The sequence below is a fragment of the Wyeomyia smithii genome, chromosome 2 (genome assembly GCF_029784165.1).
Source record: "Wyeomyia smithii strain HCP4-BCI-WySm-NY-G18 chromosome 2, ASM2978416v1, whole genome shotgun sequence".
Lineage (NCBI taxonomy): Eukaryota > Metazoa > Arthropoda > Insecta > Diptera > Culicidae > Wyeomyia > Wyeomyia smithii.
This window is the reverse complement of record NC_073695.1, coordinates 238,379,034-238,407,027: the sequence shown is the minus strand read 5'-3', so window position 1 is coordinate 238,407,027 and position 27,994 is coordinate 238,379,034. Positions and strand designations below refer to the sequence as shown.

The 27,994-nt window shown below is 37.6% G+C and overlaps 2 protein-coding genes across 4 annotated transcripts in view; one reads left to right on the top strand and one right to left on the bottom strand.

The window, feature by feature from the left end:
- Window positions 1-27,994, bottom strand: part of LOC129724274 (D-beta-hydroxybutyrate dehydrogenase, mitochondrial) — a 196,184-nt gene that overhangs the window by 41,658 nt on the left and 126,532 nt on the right. The window lies entirely within an intron of this gene.
- Window positions 17,664-27,994, top strand: part of LOC129724277 (elongation of very long chain fatty acids protein 7) — an 88,122-nt gene continuing 77,791 nt past the window's right edge. Inside the window, exon 1 of one of the 2 annotated variants that reach the window (XM_055679012.1) lies at window positions 17,664-18,052. The gene's annotated coding sequence lies outside the window, so the exon portion shown is untranslated. The remainder of the gene's footprint in view (window positions 18,053-27,994) is intronic. The other variant, XM_055679013.1, reaches the window with a different exon arrangement.

The window sequence follows — 27,994 nt, the reverse complement described above, 5'->3', positions numbered from 1 at the left end:
TTGTTGTCCAGAGCTAGAACTGAGGTAGCACGTGCTGTTCTGTTCATATGACACACTTACTGTTAAGTGTACAGTTTGTCCTGAGACAGACCTCGGACATACGATGCCTGGTTTGTTAGACCAGCATCTTACCTTGAAACCAGCTCGGGATGGTTTCACAATGCCAAATCGTTAAAAATATAGCAAAGAAAGAAGCTGACCAATATGACTGCCTTGTGGTACTCCAGAAGTATTAGAGAATGAGGAGGATGAACAAAAACTCGGCTTTAGACGTAGTGTTCAACTACATAAGTAGTAGTCAATGTCAATGAATTATTGTGACAAACCAGCTTTCGTAATGGTATTCGATGATCAATCCGATAAAAAGCTAAAGGTAAACCTGGAATGCACTCTTAGGGTTATATAAGAGCCTGTCTCTGCTTAAACCAATCAGTTTACTGTTGGATGGTCACTAGGACGATCCTAACTTAGTAGCAGCGGCGGTAGCAGTGTTTGCAGTGTTAGCGATAAATGCAGCGGTCCTACTTTTCTCGTAAAAAGCTGCTGTGCGGTAGCGTCCGCATCAAAGGGAGGTGCATTGACCAGCACTTCCTTTACCGAAAAATTCTGCCGTATTTTGGCAACACATAAACGTTTTAAGGATTGTGACAATTTAAATATGTCAGCCGACAAATTTTCTCGTTAAATCATTACACATCTTTCATAATATTGGAAAGCCTTTGTGAATTTGATATCATCTCCACGTCTCAGCACGAACTGAATTTTCTTTTCCTTCAGCAATATGCAATATCCAACAGAAGCGTAATAAAATAACAAGCCTTGTTGAAACGCAGATTTCGATTAAGTTTGCTTTTAGGGGGGTGTACACTAAAGTAAAATTTAATAACTTTGTTGTTTATTCCTTTATAATGATAATTTTTTTTCCTAATCATTGTAGAACTAACAATTCTAAGCAAGTTTGCAGAAGATTGAAAAATTCTATCTCCTAATCTGACTAAGTTAGAGGGTTTTAAGGTTAGAAGGTACACAGATTTACACTAGTAAAAAGTGTTTGATAAAAGTTATCGTAATCTTAGCATTTATCATTCAAATAATCCGCGATGACTTCCTAATATAACAATGCATGGGTTAAAACGAACAGCTCTGAATAGTTTTATGTCGACCTTGCGGTCGAGACTTTGCACACAACTTTTCTGATATTTTTTCCCCAATATGACATATGTGATATTTTATCAGGCTACGATGCGATAAACTGATTGAATTGATGATTTATAGTTCAGAATTGCTCAATTATTCATTCCAGCCCATATATTCATCACATACAACATGAAAACACGATTGAAAACAGGAAAAAACGCATATTTTCTCCTTAAACCAACCTGCTGATCCATGGAATGGATTCTTCTTAGTTCACTTTAGATTCCTCATAAAGTATAATCCTCAAAAACTCACCTAAAAGCTTTAAATTTGATATTATAGTCGGGCATCTGCACTCGCAAACTCATTCAATTCAATCACCTACCTCAGAAAACAAAATCCGCGCATTGTTCTACGCGGCTACAACGGGACTCGTTCAGCAGCCATCCAAAGTTTTTTTCATCACTAGAGGACCACTTTTTATTTAATCACTAAACAAAATCACTCACTACACTAAGAATACTTTAATCTTCAAAATGTTCTCCTCGAATTTCCAAAATCAGGCTCCAAATAGCAAATGAGATGAATTTATACAAATTTTAAACTTCAACTGTATGTATTTTCATCGGTTTTCACTGCGTTGACGAAAATCAAAAGTTGCCAAATAAGTTTCTGTTAATACGAAAAAATCATACTTAAAACGTTGGATTATCCCGACATAATTGACATAAATCGACATCACAGCAGTGGTTACCTAGGTTACCTGTTTTGCACGTAAACAACTACAGCGGATATCTAGGTAACCTACTACGACGGGCTGCGTCTACGTTCATTCATTATAATGTGATTCATTCATGATTAACAGGGTGATGAATATGGGGGCGTCGTGAGATGAATAATTGAGCAGTGTTCAAGTATTCAAGTTGAATACTGAACGATTCCATAAGAGCACGTAAGCATATTTAGTTTATTTGTTCAATGATTTCGTGAAAATTTGGTGTTTAAACCGTGCATTCTTCGTGAATATCGGCTTAATAAGATGAATAATGGAGCAATTTCCCTAACTTGAAACTCAGTCACCTTCCAACGGATATTATTCATTTTTACAGTGTTTGATAGGCAAAATAGCTATGTTTCCACCAAAATGCGGAAAATTGTGGTTTTGTGACACTGACTATTGCACTATTGAAACTTGTAAAGCCTTGCAGAATCCATTTATATTTCGATCAATCAGAGCTGGGAACAAGACCAAATATCAAGCGACACTCTCAATGACGTGTGGGATGATCTTCGTTCTGTTCTGTTTCGTTCTGAAACCAATAACTGTTACAAGACAGTTTAATTGCCTAGTAAATATAACTAAATTTGAACATATATGATTCCCGATCGGGTCGAAGATCTTTTCGAGCTGGAAATTTTCTCGACTCAGCACTGGGGCACGGTGTATCGTTGTACTTATCCTACACATACAAAATGTGCCAAAAACAATATCGATAACGAATTCTCTCAACTAATATAGTTGATCGAGACCGCTATTAGCCCAAAGGCTAAGCGTGCGATATTGTTCGTATTTCTACTTTAATTACCTAAACCTCTTTTCCTCACATTTCATAATGGGCACTTCTAAGGATTTTTTTTCTAACAAACACTACCTACGTGCCGCATATGAAGAATTGCCTCCATCGCTTATGGTAGAAAATTTTATACTATTCCACGCAAATTTAAATCATATTGCACAATAATTTTCAAACAAAATCGTGGTTCACGTCAGAAGCAACTGAAATTTAAATGAGAGATTATTTTACGTGACGTTCAGACGCATTCAGAATTTTTTACTGTGCGGTATTGGTATAGCGATAGAGCCATTTCATAATAATCGTACAGTGCCACCCGCATACGTGCAGGATTTTCTATGTACAATTTTTGATTTATTTTCGGATTTAATGATTTTCAATGATTTCCGCCCGAATTAAAATAAAATTTGCTTGATTTTTTCTATTGATGTTGATTGTGTATTGTTGCTAGGATCCTTTTTAAAAGATTTTCCCAAATGCGGTCCTATCTAACCTTGATTTTGTTAGAATCGAGATCTCCTTTTCAACCGGTCTTTGAAGCATAAATATAATATTTTTGTTGCATGTTGAAACTATTGGAAGTGAACTATTCGAACAATGTCTTCTGAATGAAATAAAAGTTAAAAAAAAAATCGCCGATGTAATATTTTTTAACTTCCCGAGTCTTAATTCTAATTCGGTTGGGAACATTTTTGTTGAAAAAACATTTGAGGTACATGAAAATTCGGTAATTATGGAAATGTTGACACCGTGATGCGGGCTTTCATACAATGCTTCACGCACACAGAGGGAAAAGGAAACTAACGAAACCGGTATGATATGTGACATAGGGGGGAAGTTCATTGAGTGACGTCACATGAAATATGTTCAAAGGAAAAAAATCACAGGAGGGTTGTGTGCAAAGCCACGACCGCAAGGTTGAAGTAGAATACTTTTACAAGAAGGATAACCCGGCTGCTTGCATGTCAGTCATTTTTTCTAGTAAATAAACGAACGTAATTTTTTTTAACGTTGTGGAATGATATAACTGGAAAAAAAGGTATGACTTAATTATTTGTTTTTCAGTTATACCATTCTACAACGTTCGAAAAAAATTATTTCGTATGTCGTAATACTAATGTACGAAAAATACATCTCATTCATTCTGGCCCCGCCTTTTTTCAGTTCCTACAGATTTTCTCAGTTTCGTAACACGGATGTACAAAAACGATCTCTTGTGGACATTCTGTCGAGCCGGACCGATAGAGCTCTTATTAAGACAACAAAATAGCGTGTATTGTGTCGTGTTGCGCGGCTTGGAAGAAGAAAATGTTCCCGTTCCCGTGTCGTATGGAAGCAGATTCTTGCGTGTTTGATATTGCCAATGGTAGACATGAGTATAAAGGTTGAAATTATGCTGTGATGTTAAACTATAACCGTATTCTTCAAGATGTTACATCCTTGTTGAACTGTTGTGAACTTTCTAAAACAGACTCCGCATCGTGAGCAGAACGTGCCGAACTTTTCTGTCTGAAATCGGATTTGTTTCGTATATACCGCTTGTTAAGCACAGTATCAACAAATCGTAATAACAATCACACTGCTGTGCATTTGTAGCAGCACCAAACCTCAGTTGCAATTTATTAATAACCATTAATTATGCTCTTCCAAATACATTTAGTAGCCTTGAAAAAGGCCGATTGCTGCAACTGCAATTTTCATTCAATTATTGCATAAATGCTTCATGATCAGATACATCCGCTGCAACTGCTGGGCTATCCGTTGCCATGCCACAGTTTCGGCCGCTATACGCTTCCATTGGTAACGCTGCCCTTGCATTAGATGGCCCAGCTGCTATCGATGCTGAAATACGTTGCAACTAGTGCGCTATCCATTGCTATGCCAAAGCTGTGGCCGCTATCCGCTATCGCTGGTATCCACTGCACTTCTACTGCTGCTGCTAAGGGATGACTGCTGTTGTAGCTGTCTAGAACTATTATGAACGACTTCTTTTTTTTGCTTAAATTACATTTATTTATATTTTTAGATGGTTACATATGGTTTACATAATAATTGTTTAGCCTTTTAAGCTCTGCATCTATGTTTTGAGGTTTGCTGATTACTTAATTCTATAGATTTACATTATTAGTGTAGAATTTTGGGCTTCAAATGGTGAGTCGACAATTTGAAAGGAGCGTCAAACTTAGCCCCAGTCCTCACAAGTTCCTATCTCACGCCTCCACGAGTCATATGATACAATAGACTACCAGTTAAAACATGGACACAACTGGTTGGCGTTGCCTGGGCAATGTTATCATCCGACAATAGCTAAGTGAAAAGGAGCGACGCGATCGTTGGCGCGATAACCATATCTCGGCGGTAGAGGAAATGCTTCGCCAACCCGAGCGTCTGTCCACCAAGATGGTGCGGCCCAAAACAGCGTCTGATCTCCATGTTAGGAGCGGCTGATCAACGTCCTGGTGTCAGCGTGGGACTCTAATTAGAGCTGACACGATGGCCCTCCGGCGAGACAGGGGGTTGGGGAAGGCCCAACAAGCCGCCTCGAAAAACACCAAATGTTGCAAATATCGAAGAAGTTAATACGGATCGAAACAATCGGCACAGACCTAGGCGACGAAATAAGGACTACGATTGGAAACTCGGTACATGGAACTGCAGATCGTTAGGCTTTCACGGCTGCGACAGGATCATATATGATGAACTAAATCCACGCAACTTCGAAATCGTAGCACTGCAGGAACTTTGCTGGTCGGGACAGAAGGTATGGAAAAGCGGACATCGAGAGGCTACCTATTATCAGAGCTGTGGCACTACCAACGAGCTTGGAACGGGCTTTATAGTGCTGGGTAGGATGCGCCAACGCGTGATCGGGTGGCAGCCGATCAGTGCGAGGATGTGTAAGTTGAGAATTAAGGGCCGGTTCTTCAACTACAGCATCATCAACGTGCACTGCCCACACGAAGGAAGAGCCGACGATGAGAAAGAAGCGTTTTATGCGCAGCTGGAGCAGGTGTATGATAGCTGTCCGCAACGGGACGTTAAGATCGTCATCGGTGATATGAACGCTCAGATAGGACGGGAGGCAATGTACAGACCGGTGATAGGGCCGAATAACCTGCACGCCGCATCAAATGATAACGGCCAACGATGTGTGAACTTTGCAGCCTCCCGCGGTATGGTAGTCAGAAGTACCTTCTTCCCCCGCAAAGACATCCACAAAGCCACCTGGTGATCACCTGACTTACAAGTGGAGAACCAAATCGACCACGTTTTAATCGATGGTAAATTCTTCTCTGACGTCATCAACGTTCGCACCTACCGCAGTGCGAATATTGATTCGGACCATTACCTTGTTGCAGTATGCATGCGCTCAAAACTTTCGACGGCGCGAAACACGCGTCAAAGTCGCCCACCGCGACCAAACATCGGGCAGCTACGGGACGCCGAGGTTGCACGGGAGTACGCGCAGCAGCTGGAAGCAGCATTACCAACGGAAGAGCAGCTTAGCGCAGCTACTCTTGAAGATGGCTGGAGGGACATTCGATCAGCCATAGGCAGTACTGCTGTAACGGCGCTTGGTACTATGGCTCCGAACAGGAGAAACGACTGGTTTGACGACGAGTGCAAACAGTTAGTGGAAGAGAAGAATGCAGCACGAGCGAGAATGCTGCAACACCAAACGAGGGCGAACGTGGAGCGCTACCGACGCGCACGGAACAGGCAAAACTCGGTCTTATGGAAGAAGAAGCGCCAGGAGGAAGATCGAGATCGCGAGGCGATGGAGGCACTGTACCGTGCGAATGACACACGAAAGTTCTACGAGAAGCTGAACTGTTCCCGCAAAGGCTATGTGCCACAAGCCGACATGTGCAGGGACCTGGGCGGCAACCTTCTCACGAACAAGTGTGAGGTGATTGACAGGTGGAAGCAGTACTACAATGGGCACCTTAATGGCGATGAAGCAGAGGACGACGACGGAGTGGTAGTAGATCTCGGTGTACGCGCAGATGACGACAGAATCCCAGCCCCTGACCTCCAGGAGATTAGAGAGGAGATCGGCCGGCTGAAAAACAATAAAGCCGCTGGAGCTGACCAACGGGGACATTCTCGAGTCCCTTCAAATCTCGGAGAGGGTTACGGCAAGGTGATGGATTATCGTGTTTGCTATTCAACATCGCTTTGGAAGGTGTGATACGTAGGGCTGGTATCGATACGAGTGGCACGATTTTTAGAAGGTCTGTTCAGCTCTTTGGCTTCGCCGATGACATTGATATTGTAGCACGAGCCCTTGAAAAGATGACGGAGACGTACATCAGACTGAAGGCTGAAGCCGGACGAATTGGACTGGCCATAAACGCATCGAAGACCAAGTACATGAGAGGAAGAGGTTCCAGAGAAGACAGTGTCAACCTCCCGCCACGAATTTATATAAGCGGTGATGAAATCGAGGTGATAGACGAGTTCGTGTACCTGGGCTCACTGGTGACTGCTGACAACGACACCAACAGAGAAATTCGTCGACGCCTTATGGCAGGAAATCGTGCCTACTTTGAACTCCGGAGGACACTCCGCTCGAAAAAAATCCGCCGCCGCACGAAGTTAACCATCTACAAAACACTGATCAGACCGGTAGTCCTCTACGGCCACGAAACCTGGACAATGCTCGTGGAGGACCAACGCGCCCTTGGGGTTTTCGAACGAAAGGTGTTGCGTACCATCTGTGGTGGAGTGCAGATGGAAGATGGATCATGGCAGAGGCGGATGAACCACGAGTTGCATCAGCTGCTGGGAGAACCACTCATCGTTCAAACGGCGAAAATCGGGAGACTACGGTGGGCTGGGCATGTCGTTAGGATGTCGGACGACAACCCGGTGAAAATGGTTCTTGATAACAACCCGACTGGAACAAGGCGACGGGGCGCGCAGCGAGCAAGGTGGCTCGATCAAGTGGAAGACGACCTGCGGGGCCTTCGCAGACGACATGGCAGGCGAGCTGCAGCCATGGACCGAGTTGAATGGAGACGACTTCGAACAGCAAGGGACACTTCGGCCTGGAGCTGACTGGTAAGGTAAGTAGTGTAGAATTTTACAGTTCATCCTTTATAGGACTTGTTTTTAGTTGAAAAATAAATTTTGATAACCTACTTAACTACGAATAACTAACTTAAAACTAAGGTACCAGCTCACGAATTATCTGATGAGATGACCTGGTGCAGGACTCTCTGAACCTAGTCAACGATGTTGTTCTTCGTTCCTCCAGCACCTGGAGACCAGCCAGGCGATGGATCTCAGAGTTTCGTGTCCTCGGAGGGGTGTTTAGGAGCATACGTAATATTTTATTCAGAACAATCTGAAGTTTAAGATGGTGGGTTTTAGCGCAGCCCTCCCAGACAGGCTAAGCGTACTCTATGCCCGGTAAAATTTTTTGCTTGTGAACGGCAAGCTTGTTGGTGAGGTAAAGAGTGGATTTCCTATTAATGAGAGGATAGAGGGATTTGGTTAGTATGTTGCACTTGGTAACAGTTTTCTCTACGTGCGAACGAAATAGAAGCTTTTGGTCCAGGGAGAGACCAGGATAGGCAACCTCATTCGACCATTCGATTGGAGTGTTATTGAGATGGATTCTCACATTGGCAGGTGGAACAAGTCGAGTTGATTTTGAATCTTCCAGCTGTTGAAATAGTTGACAAAACATCCAGACCCTCTTGGAGTCTACGCGTCAAAGCTCTCATCACTCGACCTTTGTAGATAATGGCAGTGTCGTCTGTAAACATAGGCACCACCCGGAAGGAAAAGAGCATCTGAGGTAAATAAGTTGAACAGAATGGTACCAAGAAGGCTACCCTGTGGAACCCCAGCATCTACGTTAAACGTATCAGAGGGAATATTGTTGAGGAAGACCCGGAATGCTCTATTCGACAGATAATTCTTGATGATCTTCACGAGGAAGATCGGGAATGAGCGGCTCCAGCTGAAACAGGCTCTTATATAGGCAAAAGAGCATATTTCAAATTGCAAGGTATATGATTCTGTCGACCGTGCTCGGGAAGCAATCATATAACGACCAATCAGAAATCGAATTTTTCGTTTTGACAAGGCTTGACTGTTTTCAATGGTACAATAGTTTAAATAATAAAATTTCAATTATCTTCATTTGGGAAGAATCTTAGAAGATTTTCCAATCTATTGCTGCAAAACGAAGGAAATCCATCGAGTACTAACCGATATTCCGTGCTGGATCGAAACCCGTACAGTATCGAAATCCGTACAGCTTGATGTTTTACGTCAGTTTGAAGCATTATAAAAATGAAAATTCATATGATAGTTACAAGTACAAACATGTAACTATCATATGAATTTTCATTTTTATAATGCTTAAAACTTACGAAATACTACAAGGTATACAGCCCTAGGGTTGTGTGAAATGGTAACGTGGGACTAAACACTGCGAATAGCGGATTTTTTGTTATAAAATATCCACAGTCGGCAGACAGAATCAATGTGTTTGCTCAGCGACTGTACGTAATTTCACTTTCAGCCTCCCCTGGAAATCAATTTTTGAAATATATTCAACAACACTCGAAAGAATATCGTTTATATTTGCTGATATTATGCCTGTAGTATTTTTTGTTTAAACAACATGTAGAAGCACCAAGAATTTTTTGTAATGCGCCAAAGTCAGAATTAACTCTATATCCACAAAAACCAAATCCAATAATACTCACGTTACCATAATGAATGGTTTTGTCTCATTTAACTCTGATTAAATCAAATCTATAATATGGATCTTATTTTCAAAATAATATGGAAGCCCTTACAATGGTTCATTAATTGGCAAACATAAGAAGATATTTTAAACAAAATTGTTAACAAGTTCCAGCAAAAAATCGTAGCAATCCACAACTACATTTTCGTTTTTTTCTTGACAATTTTTTTCATTTGCCTACAACTGCATTCTAACAATTTTAAAATGTAAAAAGAGATTCTGAATGAATTCCAGTAAATAAACAAAAAATTCACAAGCATTTGCAGGCTCTTACTCTTCTATAAATGTATATATTTAGGAATTTACTCTTTCGATACTATCCGGTCACGATTGTTAAGTGAATATCGACAATAAAATTAAATAAATATCCGTTGCAAAAATTTACAATTCTTGTTGAGTAATTTATGGTAATCATATTTATGAGATTTATGAGATAAACTTTCAATCACCACACGCACACGTATAGGAATGTACGAACAAAATTGTACTACTGCAATACAAATAGTACCGCTGTAGTACGAATAGAAGTGTACCGCTGAAGTGTACGAATAGAAAAGTGCCGCTGCAATCATAAACGACGAGAGACCTGCGGTTCTTAACTCCACTTGTACTGTTACTTTTACCGGCATGTTTTCTTTCAAGACATCAGCTTCAATTAGGTTCTGAACGCAGGTTTAGAAATTGTTCAAGAATGGGGATTGTTTCAAACTTATCGGAAAAGTTTTACCTTCGAGACATCGTATTAGTCTAAGGTTCATGGAAGCAAAAATTAATTGACCTATTGGGACGGGGAGACTCTGACAATTTTCATTCAATATTGATAAAGAGAATATCTCAGGGAACGGATGGTGTCCATTCACGTCGTCTGTGCTAGGAATGCTCGCATGTGATTGGTTCATTATTCGCGTAAATTTGTTATTGAAGCTTTTTATCAATTCTACCGCTTAGCAATGAAATTAGAGCGATAACTAGCATATTAAAAAATTGTTATACATTTCATCTATCCAACAAAAAGTTGGTTATTGTTATCCATCATGTGGTTATGCTGTTATTAACGTTTGAAATCTGACGCAACATTTGCCAGTTTCATTTACAATTTTACAGAATGCATCCCAGTATAGTAAACAAAGACGTAGTCCTACGTCAAAACATCAAGGTGTACGGATTACGATACTGTACAGGTTTCGATCCAGCACGGTATTAGCATTTGAAATTGGACATATTTTTCACTTTTTCAGTTTTAGATTTTCATTTCACATCCCTATGTAGCCGAGCTTCCTGAGAGAAGTATTCTACTTCAAAAAAATTGGGGGAAAATATTGAATTTATTTTACCTTTTTATTCAAAACTTTCCGGCGGAAGAGGTTTCAAACAACGCCAATATTGTTTACAAAACGGAGCGCCAGTAACCGACAACAAAAACAGCAGAAAATCTTCTGAAATATTTATCAGAACCTGGTGTGACGTACCTGCTTAACGTAAATAGGGACGGAACCCTCTTCCTGCATACTATCGCATTTCTGAGATTCCTTACAGAATATCGTTAATTTTTCAACTAACCTGCAATTATTGATTGTGAAACTGCTAAACCAGCACCTAATTTAATTAGTTTGTACTATAGGTTCCATATTGCTTTTTTCACATCACTGTTTTTTCTCTCTCGGTGTTGTTTATATTTTAACGCTGTTAGCGACTAGAAAATTTTTCACAAATACCGGCACGTAAGAGTCGCGTAACCACTCAAACTAAGTATACTTTACTCTTTACACTGACAAACAGCGCGATCGTAACTGATATCCGCGAAAAATCGGCCGCAAAGGGCTGAAATGTCCCTCTAAAATGTAGCGCCTCGTAAAATGCCGGTTTTTGCTTTCTTCTTGTTTCGGTTCAACTGCGTGTGTCAAATTTTGCGCCCGTGTTGCCAGCACTGCCAGCAGCAGACTGCGTTAGCGTATAGAAAAGTTCGAATTGTCATGATTTTATTGAGTTTCATGGCATCAAAAATTTGGTGCCATGTGCAAATTAATGCTTGGATTCCGTGAAACGTTAATGGATGTCATCGCCGTTCCTGCAGCTTGCGGTACTAATTCTAATTGACACACTGAAGGAAAGTAGAGAGTCAGCATTCCCGATCAAACGATTATAACAAACGGGTAACCAAATATATCTGAATTTGATAGAAATAACAAAGCCTGTAATATTCCCTATGTGCCAGAATGATAAAAAGAACAGAACTATATCAAATTCTGTTATCATACACTTGAATGTTAAAAAGTGTGTTTTTATAGCATATTTTTAAAAAAATTTGTTATTCAATTAACAAAATATTGTACATATTTTGATCTTTTCCTGCCCAAAAACCTTACAAAACTTGCTATAATTTGTAATAATCAGTGAGTAATTTTGATAGGAATTTTGATATTTTAACCATTAACGAGACCAAGCTTAGAACACAAGTTGATACAAAAAGTTCGTAACAAAATATTAAGATTTGTTATCATCCTGATATTTTTAAGTGATCGGGTTTGCATCAATCTCTCCATCAATTGAATCCTTCATCAGTTTCATTTGAAATCGGGAAAGAAACCCGCAATTGGGCTCGTTTGCGACAGCGAAAATGTTAATCGTGATTCGATGACAGTAGCCGGACGAAATTAAATGAAAATGAAACTGTTCGAATCAAAGTGACTGCTCATTCAGCTGCTTCGAAAATATGAAGCTAGAATTCGACCAGATGAAAAATGCTCGATTTAAATGGTTGCCCTATGTTGAGTGGAGTTGCACAAAGAAATAACGCAGCCGTGTTTTCGGACCATCTAAACTTTGCGAGTACATTCAAAATTCTACAAGGTATACAGCCCTAGGGATTGTATGAAATGGTGACGTAGGACTAAACCTATATATTATATGCTGCGGTAAACTGTTCATAGGCAACACTACCGTTTATATTCGATGGTCGTTATTGAAAAACTAACGATGCATGAATACATGAAAATTTTACACTAGTAGTAGTTGCGAAAATTTTCATAACTCTTATTTTCAAGCATCTCTAGTTCTGAAAAGAACCGATTCCATAATCTTCAGTTAGAAATTCGTGCTACAGAACGCTGATGATAGCACCATCGGTAGCATCGAATATTTTGCTTGACCGCGTATGATAAAGTTTGCTCTCCGCTGTGCCCTCCAGTAGCTATGCAAAATAAAGGTAACATGTTCCGCAGTGCCTGGAAGATGACTCGTATGCAGCTCTCGTTTCTCAATGTCGCGTACCTCTATTAGCTATACTCCACTCGCTATTGTGTGACAAACTAGACTGGAGCTGAGTTTTCTACGCGCAGTCTTTTGTATCGAGGGTGACACCCCAACAGCTCTAAATACGTTAGCCATATGGACGGTTGCCATACGTACGACAGCCATAAGCGACGTTAGCCATAATATTATTTTCGCATATGGATGTTAGCCATAATATACAATAGCCATAACGTACGATAGCCATAATGTATGTATGCCATAAGTCTTTTATTATTGAAAAATTTTATATTTTTTTCCTGCTCAAAAACATTAGCTATTTATAGTTAATAAGACATGATTGATTGAATGTTGTTCTGCCTTCTGGATTAAAGATGACTATAGATTTCAAGCACGTTGTATATCTCTTCAATGTTTCTAACGCAGTTTTTTACGATAATCACGATATAAAAAGTGGAAATAAAATTGCCAATACAATAACTACAATTATGCAAGGTTAAACAACTGAAACCACCAGCACAAAGTATTTTTTTATATTGAATATTTTATTTACAGTTAAAAATATTTTTCGTTCGTACAAAAATGATTCATTATTAAATTTGTCTTAATATTATATTCTAAACTATTCGAATCTGATTTATCGCCATAATATGTTTTAAACTCTTCTTATTCTAGTATATAATAATAGTTTCCTGAATATATAATGTATTCTAACTATGTGTTTAACCAATATTATTCCATAATTTCCAGCGAATTTAAGTACATAGCTTGCTAAATCGTAATTTTCGAAATTTTCATATAACTAGCTCATCTTTTAGCTGCTGGAATGATTTCCGCTATTGGTCATCGATTTTTGATGTAAAAGACGAGATGAATCCTTCGGTATATTTTCATTCATCGATTATACGGGAAAATTGGTTTGATTATCCGGAGTCAGGTTTCAATTTTGGATTTTGTTTATATCTGTAACGTTTGCCTTTTTGTCGTTTTTGTCTAGAAATGCCAAAGTTTATAGAATATTTTGTGCCATGAGCTGCGTAGTAAACTTAAGGCATCAAGTTTTGCTGCTGAATAAATTTGTATTGATTTTTACTCAAATAAAAAACAGACAGAGAATTGCGAACTTATAAATTCATCTTTCCCAAAATCAATGGGAACTTTTTCAAAATCTGTTGGAAACTTTTAAAATTTTTTAAAGTTATAATTCTTACAATATACATCGATGATTTGATTTATTTTTTACTAACAACAACAAATAATCCACACTGTATAGAATAAAAAAAATCATCATCATGCGACTCTGCATCTCGATTCTCCTTGCATAGCCCACAAGTTGTGATTCTCTTATACGAAAAAAATGGTTAGAAACTGCTTGCTAAATTCCGAAAAAGGCGGTAAATATTAAATTAAATAAATCATTTGCATTACCGTGTTTATCACATTTGAATATTATAGCAGGACATTCTAGATAATACAACCAAAATAATACCAGTGAATAACATCAACAGTTATAGGCTCACTTGATAGCAAAAGCAGCAGATCATCAGAACATCAACGCTAAATTGAACTCTTTTTTTTTGGGACTTTCATTTGACCAGCCCCAGATTTTAATAAATATATAAACAATAATTATTACACAGTACCAACATATGAAATTTACTATTAAGACAAATGAAAACATCTAACGGTTTCTAGCACATTAAGTGAAAAACATACACAATTTCACGCCGTTTATAATGCACAATACAGAATCGTTTTAAACTTTCTGAATTTGTACATTGAGTTAATATAAACTTAAAACGGCAAATATAACTATGCATTCAAATTTACGTTATTCATGTGTATGTAAACAAAAGTAAATTTACGCGGCTCGGACTGCGGAGACCTCGGCGGCTTGGGGCCGGCTTGGTTCCTTGCCCTCGACGATGCGTCTTCGCCGCATGGATATCCTGTTGAATTATTTTCAAAACAAATACTAAGGTGCCTAAAGACACCGTCTCTTTAAATTTTGTTTTCTCGAAAAATGTCCCCAAGCAAAATTTCAGCTGAGTCGGAATTCAGGATATAGAGCCTCACGTTTAAAAATTTACAGTTCATGAATTGTTAGAAATCGAAAAATTCTTCTATACTGAATGTCTTAAACATGCATGAAGTGCCAAGAACTGATATAACCCATAAAAAAATGAAGAAGAGAGAATTGACATTCTGAAGCATAGAGAATTTTCGAGCTGAGAGCGTCTTCCAGCTGACAGAGTTCATAAAGTCTGAATTTTTATCCTGTATCGCTAAGTTGCGATGAAGAGGAAAAAAATCAATTGAACAAAGAAAGGCGTGTAACATATAATTTTCATTTAATCGTCGGCTTCAAATAACTCGCTACCACTTCAATAATTGATAACTCATTTTTCACAGCGCATTTCACCTTTTATCACTAGTTTCACGCGTACATACCATTACAGCAGAGTCGAATGCAAGATGGATAGTTGAACTGAAATTTATAAAAAGGGTTGAAAAAAAAAGGGAAATTGCAAAATTATGGCTAACATATATTATGGCTTTCGTCTATTATGGCCAACGTACTGTATGGCAATCATCTTTAAGGCAGTCGTATGTATTGCAAACGTCCGTATGACTATCGTATTTATGACTGTTGGCGGGTCCCCTGTATCGAGTTCAGCGTAGATTTTTGCCATTAGGGCGTGGCCACGCAGATTAGAGAAAGACAAACGGAACAAAACACTTTGTTGAGTCAAAATATGTAGGCAGTGAAATTTATTCCGTCCATGTTATTTTTATCCGTGCTCGGGAAGCAAACCAATAGCGAGGGAAATGTATAGGAAAGCTTGACCTTAGAACTTTTCACCTTTTTGCCTTTCTCCTAGAAAGGTATAGCGATCACTGGAAAAACCAAAGGTATAAAAGTGCTCCAAAGGGTCGAATCTCGTATATCAATCGACTTAGTTTGACGAGCTGAGCGTTTTCTGTATGTGTGTGTGTGTATGTGTGTGTATGTAACGCTCTCCCAATCTCACTCGATTTTCTCAGAGATGGCTGGACCGATCTTCATGAAATTATTGCAAATGAAAGGTCTAGTTGCCCCATAAGACCCTATTGAATTTCATTGCAATCGGATTTTTAGTTTAGAGGTTATGTTTGTAAATGTGAAAATCACGAAACATCATTATCTCAGAAAATACTTAACCGATTTTAACAAAGTTGGTTTAAAATGAACGAGCTACTTGAAAAACGCTTAACTTTTGAGTTTCATGAAGATTGAACGTGTTGTTCAGAAGTTATTTAAAGAAACGTGTTCTGGATAGTGTTTAATTTATTAAATTGTTAATAAAACAGCAAAATTCTATTATCTCAAAGAACATAACTAGTGTCATACGAACAAGTCATCTCTCAAACTTACACATAACAAACTTCATAACAATTTGATATGTGGTTCAAAAGTTATGGAAAGAAAAGAAATTCAAAGGCTATTTAAAACTATACCTGCTTTGATCAATATATGTGGGCACAATATAATTTAAATGTGGTATCGTACCATTTGAATGTTCCCGGTATCGCTCGTGATTGAATTGTTCGAAATTAAGAGTCATTTCTTTTATTTCGCTATTTCTTGAGCATTTACATTACGTCAAATTTAATATTTTATACTTCTATTACAACATCATTATTTTAGAACCCAAAAAGTGAATACACGTTTATTGGATTGAAGCGCTCATGTAAATCTATTTTGACAAATAGTAAGTTTGAATGAGAAAGGCTGGGTCTGACCGCTAGGTGGATTAATTTAGGTTTTCACCATTGAGCAGTAAAGCAACAATGTTAAACATTATATCAAACAATTGTCACACATTTTATCTATATACCGTCAAATAAATGACTCAGATGCATTAAGTCGTTCGCTTTCTATATTCGTTTGAAATCTGATGCAACATTTGTCAGTTTCATTTTCAATTTCACAAAATGTAATCTAGTATAGAAAAAAAAGACATAGTCCTACGTCAAAATATAGTTCCCAGTTTTCAGTAGGCACAAAAATCAGCAAAAATCGATCATTTGAAAATTTTACAGGAAACAATTACAAAAGGTATAATTCGCCATTTGCGTACAGCCGATTTCTTTTTATCAGTTAAACCGATAAATTATCACCCGACCTTTCATTCCGACCGACTATTCATTATTGAAACTTTTTGGACCGGATTTTCCGTACTTTATATTCTCCGATGTCGCTCAGTGTTATCAGTTTGATTCAAAGATGAAAGGTGGTGTTTTTTCAGCGTTTGGAGTTAAAAATACTCTTCAGCAAGTTGTGATTGAGACCTTTTTAATATGATTTCTGTACGCGATTCTTATTATACACATCAGTCTGTTTGTGGTTGAATCAGATGTAAACACATGTCTCAGGAAATCTCATCGACATTAACTCAATTCAGTAATTTTTCAAATAATTTAGCAATATTTCATCGCTCCCTTCAAATCAACCTTCTCAGAAGCATAGCACAGTTCTAGTGTATCGGCGCAAAACGAGTAATGTTAATTTCCAACATCTTCAGAAATTCACTCTACTGACTCGATTGGAATGCAATTATTGAAAACCAATTGAGAATCGCCTGCCACAGCACCCACAAGTGAAAACACCTCAGGCCTCACAACCGATTACGGTACATTCCAAGTATAGTCGACCGGTGTGCATCCGATGTAAAAGGGAGTTTCACCTCCTACGAGGGCTTTCGTTCGCTGCTCCACTAGAAACAAGCTTCTAAATCTCCCAAACACAAAGGCGTACCAGTACATTTACTCGTTAGTATGTACTTCCTAGCTAGAAGCCACTGTCCACTAAGTGAAACATACTAGATACCGGCACGGACTAGCAAAGCCAGTGCCGACTGCTGACTGTCTGAAAAGAGTCGTCGTCGTCGTCGTCGCCTAGGTCTTCCATATCGGCGCTGGGTATACTCCAGCGGAATAAACGAATAAACTAAACACGTTTACTAGCTTACTAGAAAAGCTAAGCTTCTATTTTGATTCCCTGCTGAGCAGTAATTTTCAGTATGCGCTCAGCCTGTCTTCGGTAAAGACAACAACGTGCAAAAGTGCTGCAGTTCTTGACGCGGGTGGCTTCTAAACGCGTGCGCGTGAGAAACAACCAAAGTTTTGATACCAAGTTCCGGCGGATCGTTTCCGGACCCTTCCGGTAGCCTTCGTCCAAGTTACAGTGTCACAATCAGTTAGTGATCGATCGGATAGCGATCCGAGCTTCGGACTGCGCACATCTTTCGGCAGCGACTATCCGACAGGAATTAGCCAAAGACCGGTTTGTATTCGCACTTTGTTTTCGCTGTTTCCCGCCTTTTTGCTTAGTACGGTGGTAGTAAAGTGACTGTTTTATTAGTCACCGAAGTGTGATGAAACACAAAAGTTCAGGCGTGTCGCCTGCCGCAGATGACGGCCTAATCGCTGGCGGGGGTCTTAGAGGCTGTGCCAATTGCATCAGATGCAAAAATGAGCACAAGAGCACGAAACGGCAGGCAGAAACGTAAGTCAAAGTGCATCTGCTGCATCGCTTCGTGGTAGAAATGCTGGCTTGGAATTGCGAACAGCGTCGCTTACAAATTGAACGAGACTCAACGGTTAATCGATTCAAATTGACCGAAGATTGTGATTGAGTGTTGATCGTGACTTTCAGAGATTTGATAATGTTGGATAATACTTTATGATGATTTTACAATTTGGAATTAAGTTGTTACAATGATAGTACTATCAGAATTTCATACAATTCTACAAATCGCAGCGAACTGAAAAAAAACTTTGCTTAAAAGGTCATTGACAAAAAAAGTTTAACTGCATTACGTTGGGTGTTAGCATCAATTTTCAAATCGATTGTCTCGAAGTAATATCGCTAATAATCATAAATACTCATATGTTTCCAACACGCTGACAAGATGTAAACACTAAGCAAGTTATTCAGAAAAAAACTATTCGATTATATTAAACAACCCCTCACAACTAAAGATCCTGCGCACCACTATGTACGCATTATTAATGTTTACATTCTTTTACCTCAATGGAAAATCCAAAACAGCAATGTTTATCACGGGCCAAGGTTAACCGCGTGAAATTGTTCAAAACATGTCTTAAAAAGACAAAAGAAACTGCCTTTGGTAAAAGGTAAAATCATAGATGTGAGGTTATTTTATAATTATATCACTCGAAAGTGTTAACAAACATCCCAATCCAGCAGGAAACATGCCGTCATCCTCGTCACTATTTATTTTTATAATTCTAAATTTGAATAAAGAGTAACTTAAGTCAGGTTGGCGATGTTCAGCTTGCAATAAATTTTACTTACTAATTCGCGAATAGATGCATCCTAAATTCGACAAAATCTGCAGCTGGTAGAAAATCTAACAATTCGCCTCACCCTCTATGTGTTCTTGGATGCGATCCTCAGCTAGCTTCTAGCTTGAATCCCTGGAAAAGCACTGAAAAGTGCAAACTCATCAGCCGCAGCTTCGCTTGACCTTCCTCGGTTCAAAGTATGACTAATGCGAATCAGTGGTTTGGAAACGGGTTTTGCACGAGAGACTGTATTCAAAAATCAAATAACAAAACGTTTGTTTTTGGGGAATTTTCGCCTGAGCCGTTACGGATCAGCACCGAAAGTTAAACCTGTTTCATAGTCGGACAAAAGTAGAAATTCATCACGCGTCTAGACTTGCTGTGCCGGAACTAAACGATTTTTTTGATTTTTGCACAATCCGTTGATCAATGTTGTAGAACCAAACGGACTATTTCTTCACCGTCGTCGTCGTTTAAAAGTTCGTTGATCGTTCGCTGAATTGGCCTGTTGTAAAATATTTTCTGACTAAATTGATCAGAGGCTCGCCAGATGATCCGATAATAGTGCCGGCCGAAACCTGATATGCAAATCGTTGAACGAAATTTTACATCCAGCTGGCAATCCGCACTAGTGGGTTCGAAGTATTACTTAACATTTCAACATCATTTTATGATTCCAACAGCTGCGGAAGGTTTTTTGCATTCGATTTGATTTGGTTTGTTTAATCATTGCGTTTCTGAAAGCGTCAGAGGAGCAAGTTTGCATACTCGACTAACGGATGAGTTTTTTTGTAAACCAACATTGTTAGTTCTCAGCTGGTGGAACTTCTACTAACTAAGACGGAAAAAACCATTATAACCTGCCAAGATCAATTGTTCTGCAGTCCCCAGAACGATGTTCACGCAAGAGAAGCTACGGTGATGAACGTCGTGCAGTTCTTCTAATGGTGTTTTGCGCACCGTTTACCATGCACATATAATTAGCCGGCAGTCTCGCTTATATTGTTTTCGGATATTTGCATCGGCAACCATTCGGCGTTCAGATTTTTTACCGTGACTTTGATGTAAGCTGGCATTGCAAGCCTTGGGGACCTTCATAACGGTAGAATTTTAGTCTCAGCAATGAGCAGCTATAATTGTTTGGAAAAAATGAAACAAAAATATTTAAATGAACTTTCGCTTCCAGCAGGGCTGATTAATTCAAACTTCACGAGACAATATTTGTCGAAGAAATATGCAAGTAGCGTGTTTTTATAGAACAAAATAGTAACCATATTTGAATCTACACGTTTGACTCATTTTCGAAGCAAATTTGGCTTTATTGAATTTCATAAGTTATATTTGAAACCCACTGCAACAATCGGATGATGATTGTGAAATAGATAATCGCCTCGCATGTGGATTGGATCGACCAAGATCTTCGGTTTGATCTTTCATCACACGATATTTGATCTATCGGGACGCACAACAAACAAGTTTGCAAGATAAGAAGTGGAATACATACGTACTAGATTCAAAAGTTCCTGAATCGCGATGAACGCAACCACAAAGCTGCACATAACCCGTTGACGAAAAGCAATTGTTGTGTAATGGATGATGATACGTATGTCAAAGCTAACTTCAAACAACTACCAGGGAAGGAATTTTCCACTGGAAAGGTTAGAAAGTTTAAACAGGATGATCGTTTTCAAAAGAAGAAAGTGTACAATTTCGCTACGATGTGCTTGATTTGGTAGCCTATCTGCATCTGTGGAAAGCGAAGTCAAGTTCTTTTCACAACCAATAAACAGTAATCTGCCACTTCTGACACGGCATATAGAAAGCCCAACATTTTGGCCAGATTCAGCTTCTTTTTACTGTTCGAAATGTGTGTTTGCATTTTTGAATTCATAATTAAGAATTTTTATTGCTGGGTCAGTTTATGCGTGTTATGTGACATAAAAGTTTGTAATATTCGACGCGCCATGATATTACTGCCTGATAATTTATTTGGATAGCAAAAAATATATTTGAATTTTTATAAGGTTCTAGATTTATCTGGTTATGATGTTCAGACTTCTTATTCTCCTCAATATGTATGTGGAAAGAGCAGAGTGAATATTGACCGCTCACTTCCTGACCAGCATGATCGCTACGTAAGGAAATTTTTTACACCGAACTTCTTCATACTGCTTTGTGTTGTGTTTCTGTCGCTCGTAGAAAAATAGTGCACTTGCTGCTTACACCACAGCTGAGCGATAGAAGAGTGGTGAATTACTCTAATGGGAATACACAGAAGTACACCACTGTGATCACTGCTGAGATAAATTCGATAGCATTCGGAGAGCAAACATGTGTGACGGGCAGCGTTTCAAAGCGAGCGAGAAGCTAAACAATTCTTCTCCTTCCTGCTTGGGAACGAGACATGTACTACATATATATATATATATATATATATATATATATATATATATATATATATATATATATATATATATATATATATATATATATATATATATATATATATATATATATATATATATATATATATATATATATATATATATATATATATATATATATATATATATATATATATATATATATATATATATATATATATATATATATATATATATATATATATATATATATATATATATATATATATATATATTAGGGTGGGTCGATTTGAAAATCGCTTAGGCACATATGATTTTCGGATTTTAGGGATCAAAATAAGATACTTTTCTCAAGAAACCATACCTCTAAAATGAATTCTGATGTCCCTTGTACTAACGTGTAGGTACCCAAAAGGTCAAATTTCAAAAAATCCTGTTTTGACTCATTTAGAGTGACCCAATCGAGTCCAAATGTATGACCGACCCCCACTAACTTTGGAGGGCTGATCCAACATTGCTAGTGTTACCCCCCTGGGACCCCCCTAGGGAGTCTCCCATACAAAAATATCAAAAAATATCAAAAAATCACCATTTTTGGCACTTTATATGACAAAAATCAGTGAAATGGCTATTATTTTTCCGCACAAATGAAGTTTCTAGGAAAAAATTGTTTTTTTTTTGTTTTTGGATTTTTGTTTTCTCTTTAAAAATTTATTCGATCAGAACATAGGAAAGAAACTAAAAAATTATTGTTTGAAGTTGGTTTCAACACTTGGCAATTTCGCACGGCTCTCTAATGTCGCCTCCATAACAGCCTCTACATTTTCCGATATTACTCGTTTGGAAACGCTAGCTAGCAGTTGAACGTGTTGTTCCGTTCCTTGTATATGTAATGGAATATGCGGATCAGTAAATGGTGAATCATCTTCATTTAAATATGCTATCAATGTTTCATACGAAATGATTCGCGTGAATGGTGGTTCAAATACGTTATTTTTATAAGTCAAATCGATCATTTTCGTGTAATCGAAGCAATGGAAGTTTATATCTGGTTTTTATATACTCTAAGTTCCGATGGGTCTTCAACATTGTCTCGATATCGTAAAATTTTCTTGATAGCGGAGTCGCGCACCTCTTTCCTATCATCAAACAACATTGATAGCAAGATATTTTCCGAATGTGCAAAATATGGATTATTTTAAATTACATGATTGACAACAGTGCGTAAATTTCGCTCCAGAAATTGTGCCCAAGTAATGTACTTGAAAAATAATACACTACCGTACACGACAGAGCTGTAATACTTGATATTAAAATACATTGGCACATAAACCTTAATTATAAATTCAACCAGAATTCTTAAATTTTTAGGTGGTTTTTTCATTGTCACATATAATCGTAATAATCTAGCGGCCTTGGTGAGCCAGCGAGAATGTACAATTTTCCCTGGTTTTATGTTAGCCAGATCCACAGAAACCACGCCATTAGAAATTGCATGTGCCATGTCGTATAAGTACTGCGAATCGGTGGAATATTCGTGCTGTTCTGCAACAGGGGGCATATTTTCCAACGCAATTCTCTGAAAGTCGCTCACCACCTAAAAATATATAATAATTAAATAAATTTATTATGATATCACCATTCAAAAAGTTAGAAAATTATGATAAATGAGTGATAGCAATGACTTACCGGAAGAGCTTCAGAATTTTCAATTTGCTTGCTTAGTTTCCCGGTTGTTGATGTTGGTCCAGTGGTGGATGATTTATCCAAAACCCCAAATAAATGTCGAAACGGAAGTTCGTTGAAGTGTAGAAGGCAAACAAACCAATGCAATGGTCTTTTTAGCAGCAATTCGAATCTTCGTATAATTCCACCGTGTGTGCCAGTGTTTGTTGGCTCACCGTCAGTGCATATGCCAATCAATGCATCCAGAGATATGTTTTTGTCGTTGAAAAATTCATTCAATTTTGTTGTTTTGTATTCAGCACTTTCCTCTACCAGTCTTGCGTAACCAATCAATCGAGAATTCGGTTCTCTCAAAATAACAAGGTGAGGTTCTTTTACCATCCTACTATGATACTTACCATCAATTTTTTCTCTCGTATAAGTATCATCTTTTCTGCCGTCGAATGAAAACGCTATTAAACTGGAATCATCAAACCTTTTGCGGAGCACTATTCGTCTGCATTTCTCTCTTTCTCTACGAACTTTCGATTTATCCATGATGAGAGGTTCGCCATGCTGATCTTTCATTTCAAAATCTTTGAAAAGACTGGTTGCCAATGCTGACGCTACTCTATCAGACACACCAAATCTGTCACACATCAAGGCAAAGTTAAAACAATCGTATCTTTCTGTGTATTGTGAACTTGTGCTTCTATTCATAACATCTTCATCAACCGTCATCGGTACGTCTACGTATGATGTATCATCGGGATCTTCGTATGTTGGCATTGTTGGCATTGATGACGATGTCCCTTGCTCTTCAATTTCCATCAGAAATGCATCAATTGTTAGTCTTCTCTGTTTATGTTGATCGTGCATAAACTCTTAGATTTGCATAAACGTTCTGGAACCAAACCGCAGTTACATTGAGCTGCCGTCAAATCGCATTTACATGCTCCAATATAAAAAATTTCGTTCAGAGTACCGGTAAACACTAAAAGGTCTCTATTCGTCTTCTTGGTATTTGTCAACCAATCTATTCAATTTAACAGCAACATATTTTTTTGAAATTATTTCCATACCAAGTTTTTCCCAAATTCCAACCAACCTATCTGTTACGTGATTAGAGAATTGTTTATAAGAAAACTTTTTTTGTTCTGTTTTTGCACGTTCGCTCAAGTAAAATTAATATCTCAAGATATCCAGATCGGTTGGTAAATTAATATCATTCAAATCAGAAGATACAACAAAAACAGCAACATCATGCTTGGGTATATGACTCATTGGGTTTTCGATAGCTGATGATGTTGTTGCTATTTCATCTTGCGGGTTCATTGTAAACTAAAAAAAACATATTTTGACTTTAACAATTTTCACTTTCACTTTCAGGTTTTTATTTTAGGTGTTGACTCTTTGGCGGACGATGTAAAATGATTTATGTTGACGTTTCTATCCTATACGAAACCTACACTAGTTCTACACAGAGTGAATAGATAAAGTGACGCAGAGAGAAATTCAGTCAAAACAGCAACACGGTTTTTTTATGTATCCACCAAAATATTTTTCTGGCAGCCCCTTTTTGCTCAAGTTCCAGTTGACTTCAACGGAGTGTTGTTATTGTCAGAGTGAAAAGATAGTTATTGTATTTAAATTTAAAACAAGTTCGTTTGATAAAGTTTGATAGAGATAGATAAAATGAAGTGCGTTTTGTGTAAAAACAAAAAACAGTAAGGAATGTGAGGTTTTTTTCGGTTCCCGAAGAATCCGATTGTGAGGAAACAGTGGATGGATTTTTGTTGCCTCCCAGCAGACTATTTCATTGACGAAAACACCCGACTTTGCAGTGTTCGTTTGGTTTTTCTGGTTTCAGACTCTGCGTCACTCTATTTATTCACTCTGGTTCTACAGTGTGCGTGGGAACAGTGGAAACGGAGCGTCCGTGCGTGGTAGCCGTTGTGGTAGCATACCAGCGGTGCTCGCCTGACTGGTCGAAATAAAAATATTACATATGATGTAACAGAGTGATATACGATTTTATGTTCAAAAGGACGCCAACTGCAAACGCCATCTGCAATGAGAATAGCTCAGAAATATGTGTAATTGTGTATGTATGCGCTGAAGAGTCAGGACCGAATCCCATGCGAAGCAGGAGAAAACAAAAATCCAAAAACAAAAAAAAAACATTTTTTTCCTAGAAACTTCATTTGTGCGGAAAAATAATAGCCATTGCACTGTTTTTTATCATATAAAGTGCCAAAAATGGTGATTTTTTGATATTTTTTGATATTTTTGTATGGGAGACCCCCTATGGAGGTCCCAGGGGGGTAACACTAGCATGGGTGGGTCGGCCCTCCAAAGTTAGTGGGGGTCGGTCATACATTTGGACTCGATAGGGGCACTCTAAATGGGTCAAAACAGGATTTTTTGAAATTTGACCTTTTGGGTACGTACACGTTAGTACAAGGGACATCAGAATTCATTTTAGAGGTATGGTTTCTTGAGCAAAATATCTTATTTTGATCCCTAGAATCCGAAAATCATATGTGCCTAAGCGATTTTTTGATCCCCTACAAATCGAACCGCCCTAATATATATATATATATATATATATATATATATATATATATATATATATATATATATATATATATATATATATATATATATATATATATATATATATATATATATATATATATATATATATATATATATATATATACATATATATATATATATATATATATATATATATATATATATATATATATATATATATATATATATATATATAGAGTAGTTATTGAGCGTAATGTTCTTTCGTGTAATAAAGATCGCACCAGTTTACTATCTCTTTGAAGAGATACTTCAGATTCTATCGCGTAGTTTTTTTTATAAACTACTCATATACACATGATCCGCTACTCTACTCGAGCAAGTGCGTCGCTTTGCCCACCAGTGTAAGAGCAGTTGTTTTCGCAGTGAATAAGCATTTATTTCCAAAATCATTTTACGAATCAAATGCAAATCTTTTTGTGCAAGACCAGCGCGAATTTTTAGTAACGCAATTAGTTCACATTCTCATATTCATTCCGGAAGACGAATAGTTGCGCACGAATAAAACTTGTTAGAACTTTTCAAGACAATATCTATCTTAGATTTAATTTATCTATGATAGCCTTGAAACCAGCCCTTGAGAGCTCATAGAAATCCAGTCCTCAAGAGCTCAAAAAAATATAAATTTCTAATATTTGGCTCGATTTATAGTAAACCAACTACATTTGATGCATTATAACAAATAAAGTTCATTAGTCATCATTGATCTTTGTTTATTTTAGATACATTTTTTAAAATAATGTTGAGAGAATTTTATGGGTGCATTTTCATGAAAGATTATTCTTAAAGATGAGTACCATAAAATTTTGGTAAAACTCAATAAGTTTTAAATAAGTGATACCGCTCATAAAGTGAAATACCCTTATTGATAATGAAGTTTTATGAAAGATTCTTCTACTGTTCTTCACTTGAGAACTGTTTATCTAGACTGGACTGATTTTCATAAAATTATTGTCATAATAAAGGTTGTTGCCCCGTAAAACCCTATTAAATTTAATTGTAATTAGATTTTTAGTTCGTATGTTATTCATCAAAATGTGGAAATCACGAAAGACCATTTTCTCAGAAACTACAAAACCGATTTGAACAAAACGAGCTACCTAAAAACCCTTAAATTTCGAACTTCATAAAGATAAAATAATTTTAGGAACTGAAAGTAGCTGGGACGAAAGCGTAAGAAGCGAAGAAGTATTTGGAAACAATTACAATGTATTCCGGCACGATCGGAATTTGTCTACCAGTCAAAAAAAGTCAGGCGGTGGAGTCCTCATTGCCATTAATGTAGACTTTACTTCTGAAGAAATAATATCCGACAAATATAAAGAATTTGAACACGTATGGGCCAAAGCATTTATTGCTGGCGAAGAACATATCTTCTGTTCTGTGTACTTTCCACCGGAACATGCTCATAAACATTCGTATGAATTATTTTTCAAAACTCTAGAATCTATTATGTCTAACATGAAACCAGAAGTAAAACTGCATGTCTATGGCGACTTCAACCAACGTAATGCAGACTTTATTGTAGACATTGAAAATGAATCTATCTTACTCCCAGTCGTAGGCGAAAACGAAACACTGCAGTATCTTTTTGGCAAATCCTCAGAACTCGGTCTATATCAAATCAATCATGTCAAAAACAAACAAAATGCTTATTTAGACCTATTATTCACAAACTGCACTGAAGACTTCTGTGTAGATGCATCATTGACTCCCATCTGGAAAAATGAAGCATTCCACACAGCAATTGAATATTCAATAGTAATGAATAACACTTCGTACCCCAGCGACTGCGAGTACGAGGATGTACCGGAATACCACAAAACTGACTTCGAACAAGTCAAACGTAGACTTCGCATAATAAATTGGCGTAGTATAATTTGTAAAGAAGGAAATGTCAACGTAGAAGTATCAAAATTTTATGAAATAATTAATCAAATTATATCAGAAAATGTACCTCTAAAGAAAAGAAGACGAACGAACACCAACAAATATCCAGTGTGGTTTAATCCACAATTGAAGAACCTAAAAAATAGAAAACAAAAAGCACATAAAATATACAAAAAAGACAGCAATAGCGAAAATCTTCAAAATTACCAAGAAATTTGCTGTCAACTTGACGCAGCCATTAAAATTGCACATGAAGAACATAATCGTAAAATCGAATATCAAATCAAGTCTTGCCCTAAGAACTTCTTTAATTACGTAAAAACCAAACTAAAAAGTAACAACTTTCCATCACGAATGCATCT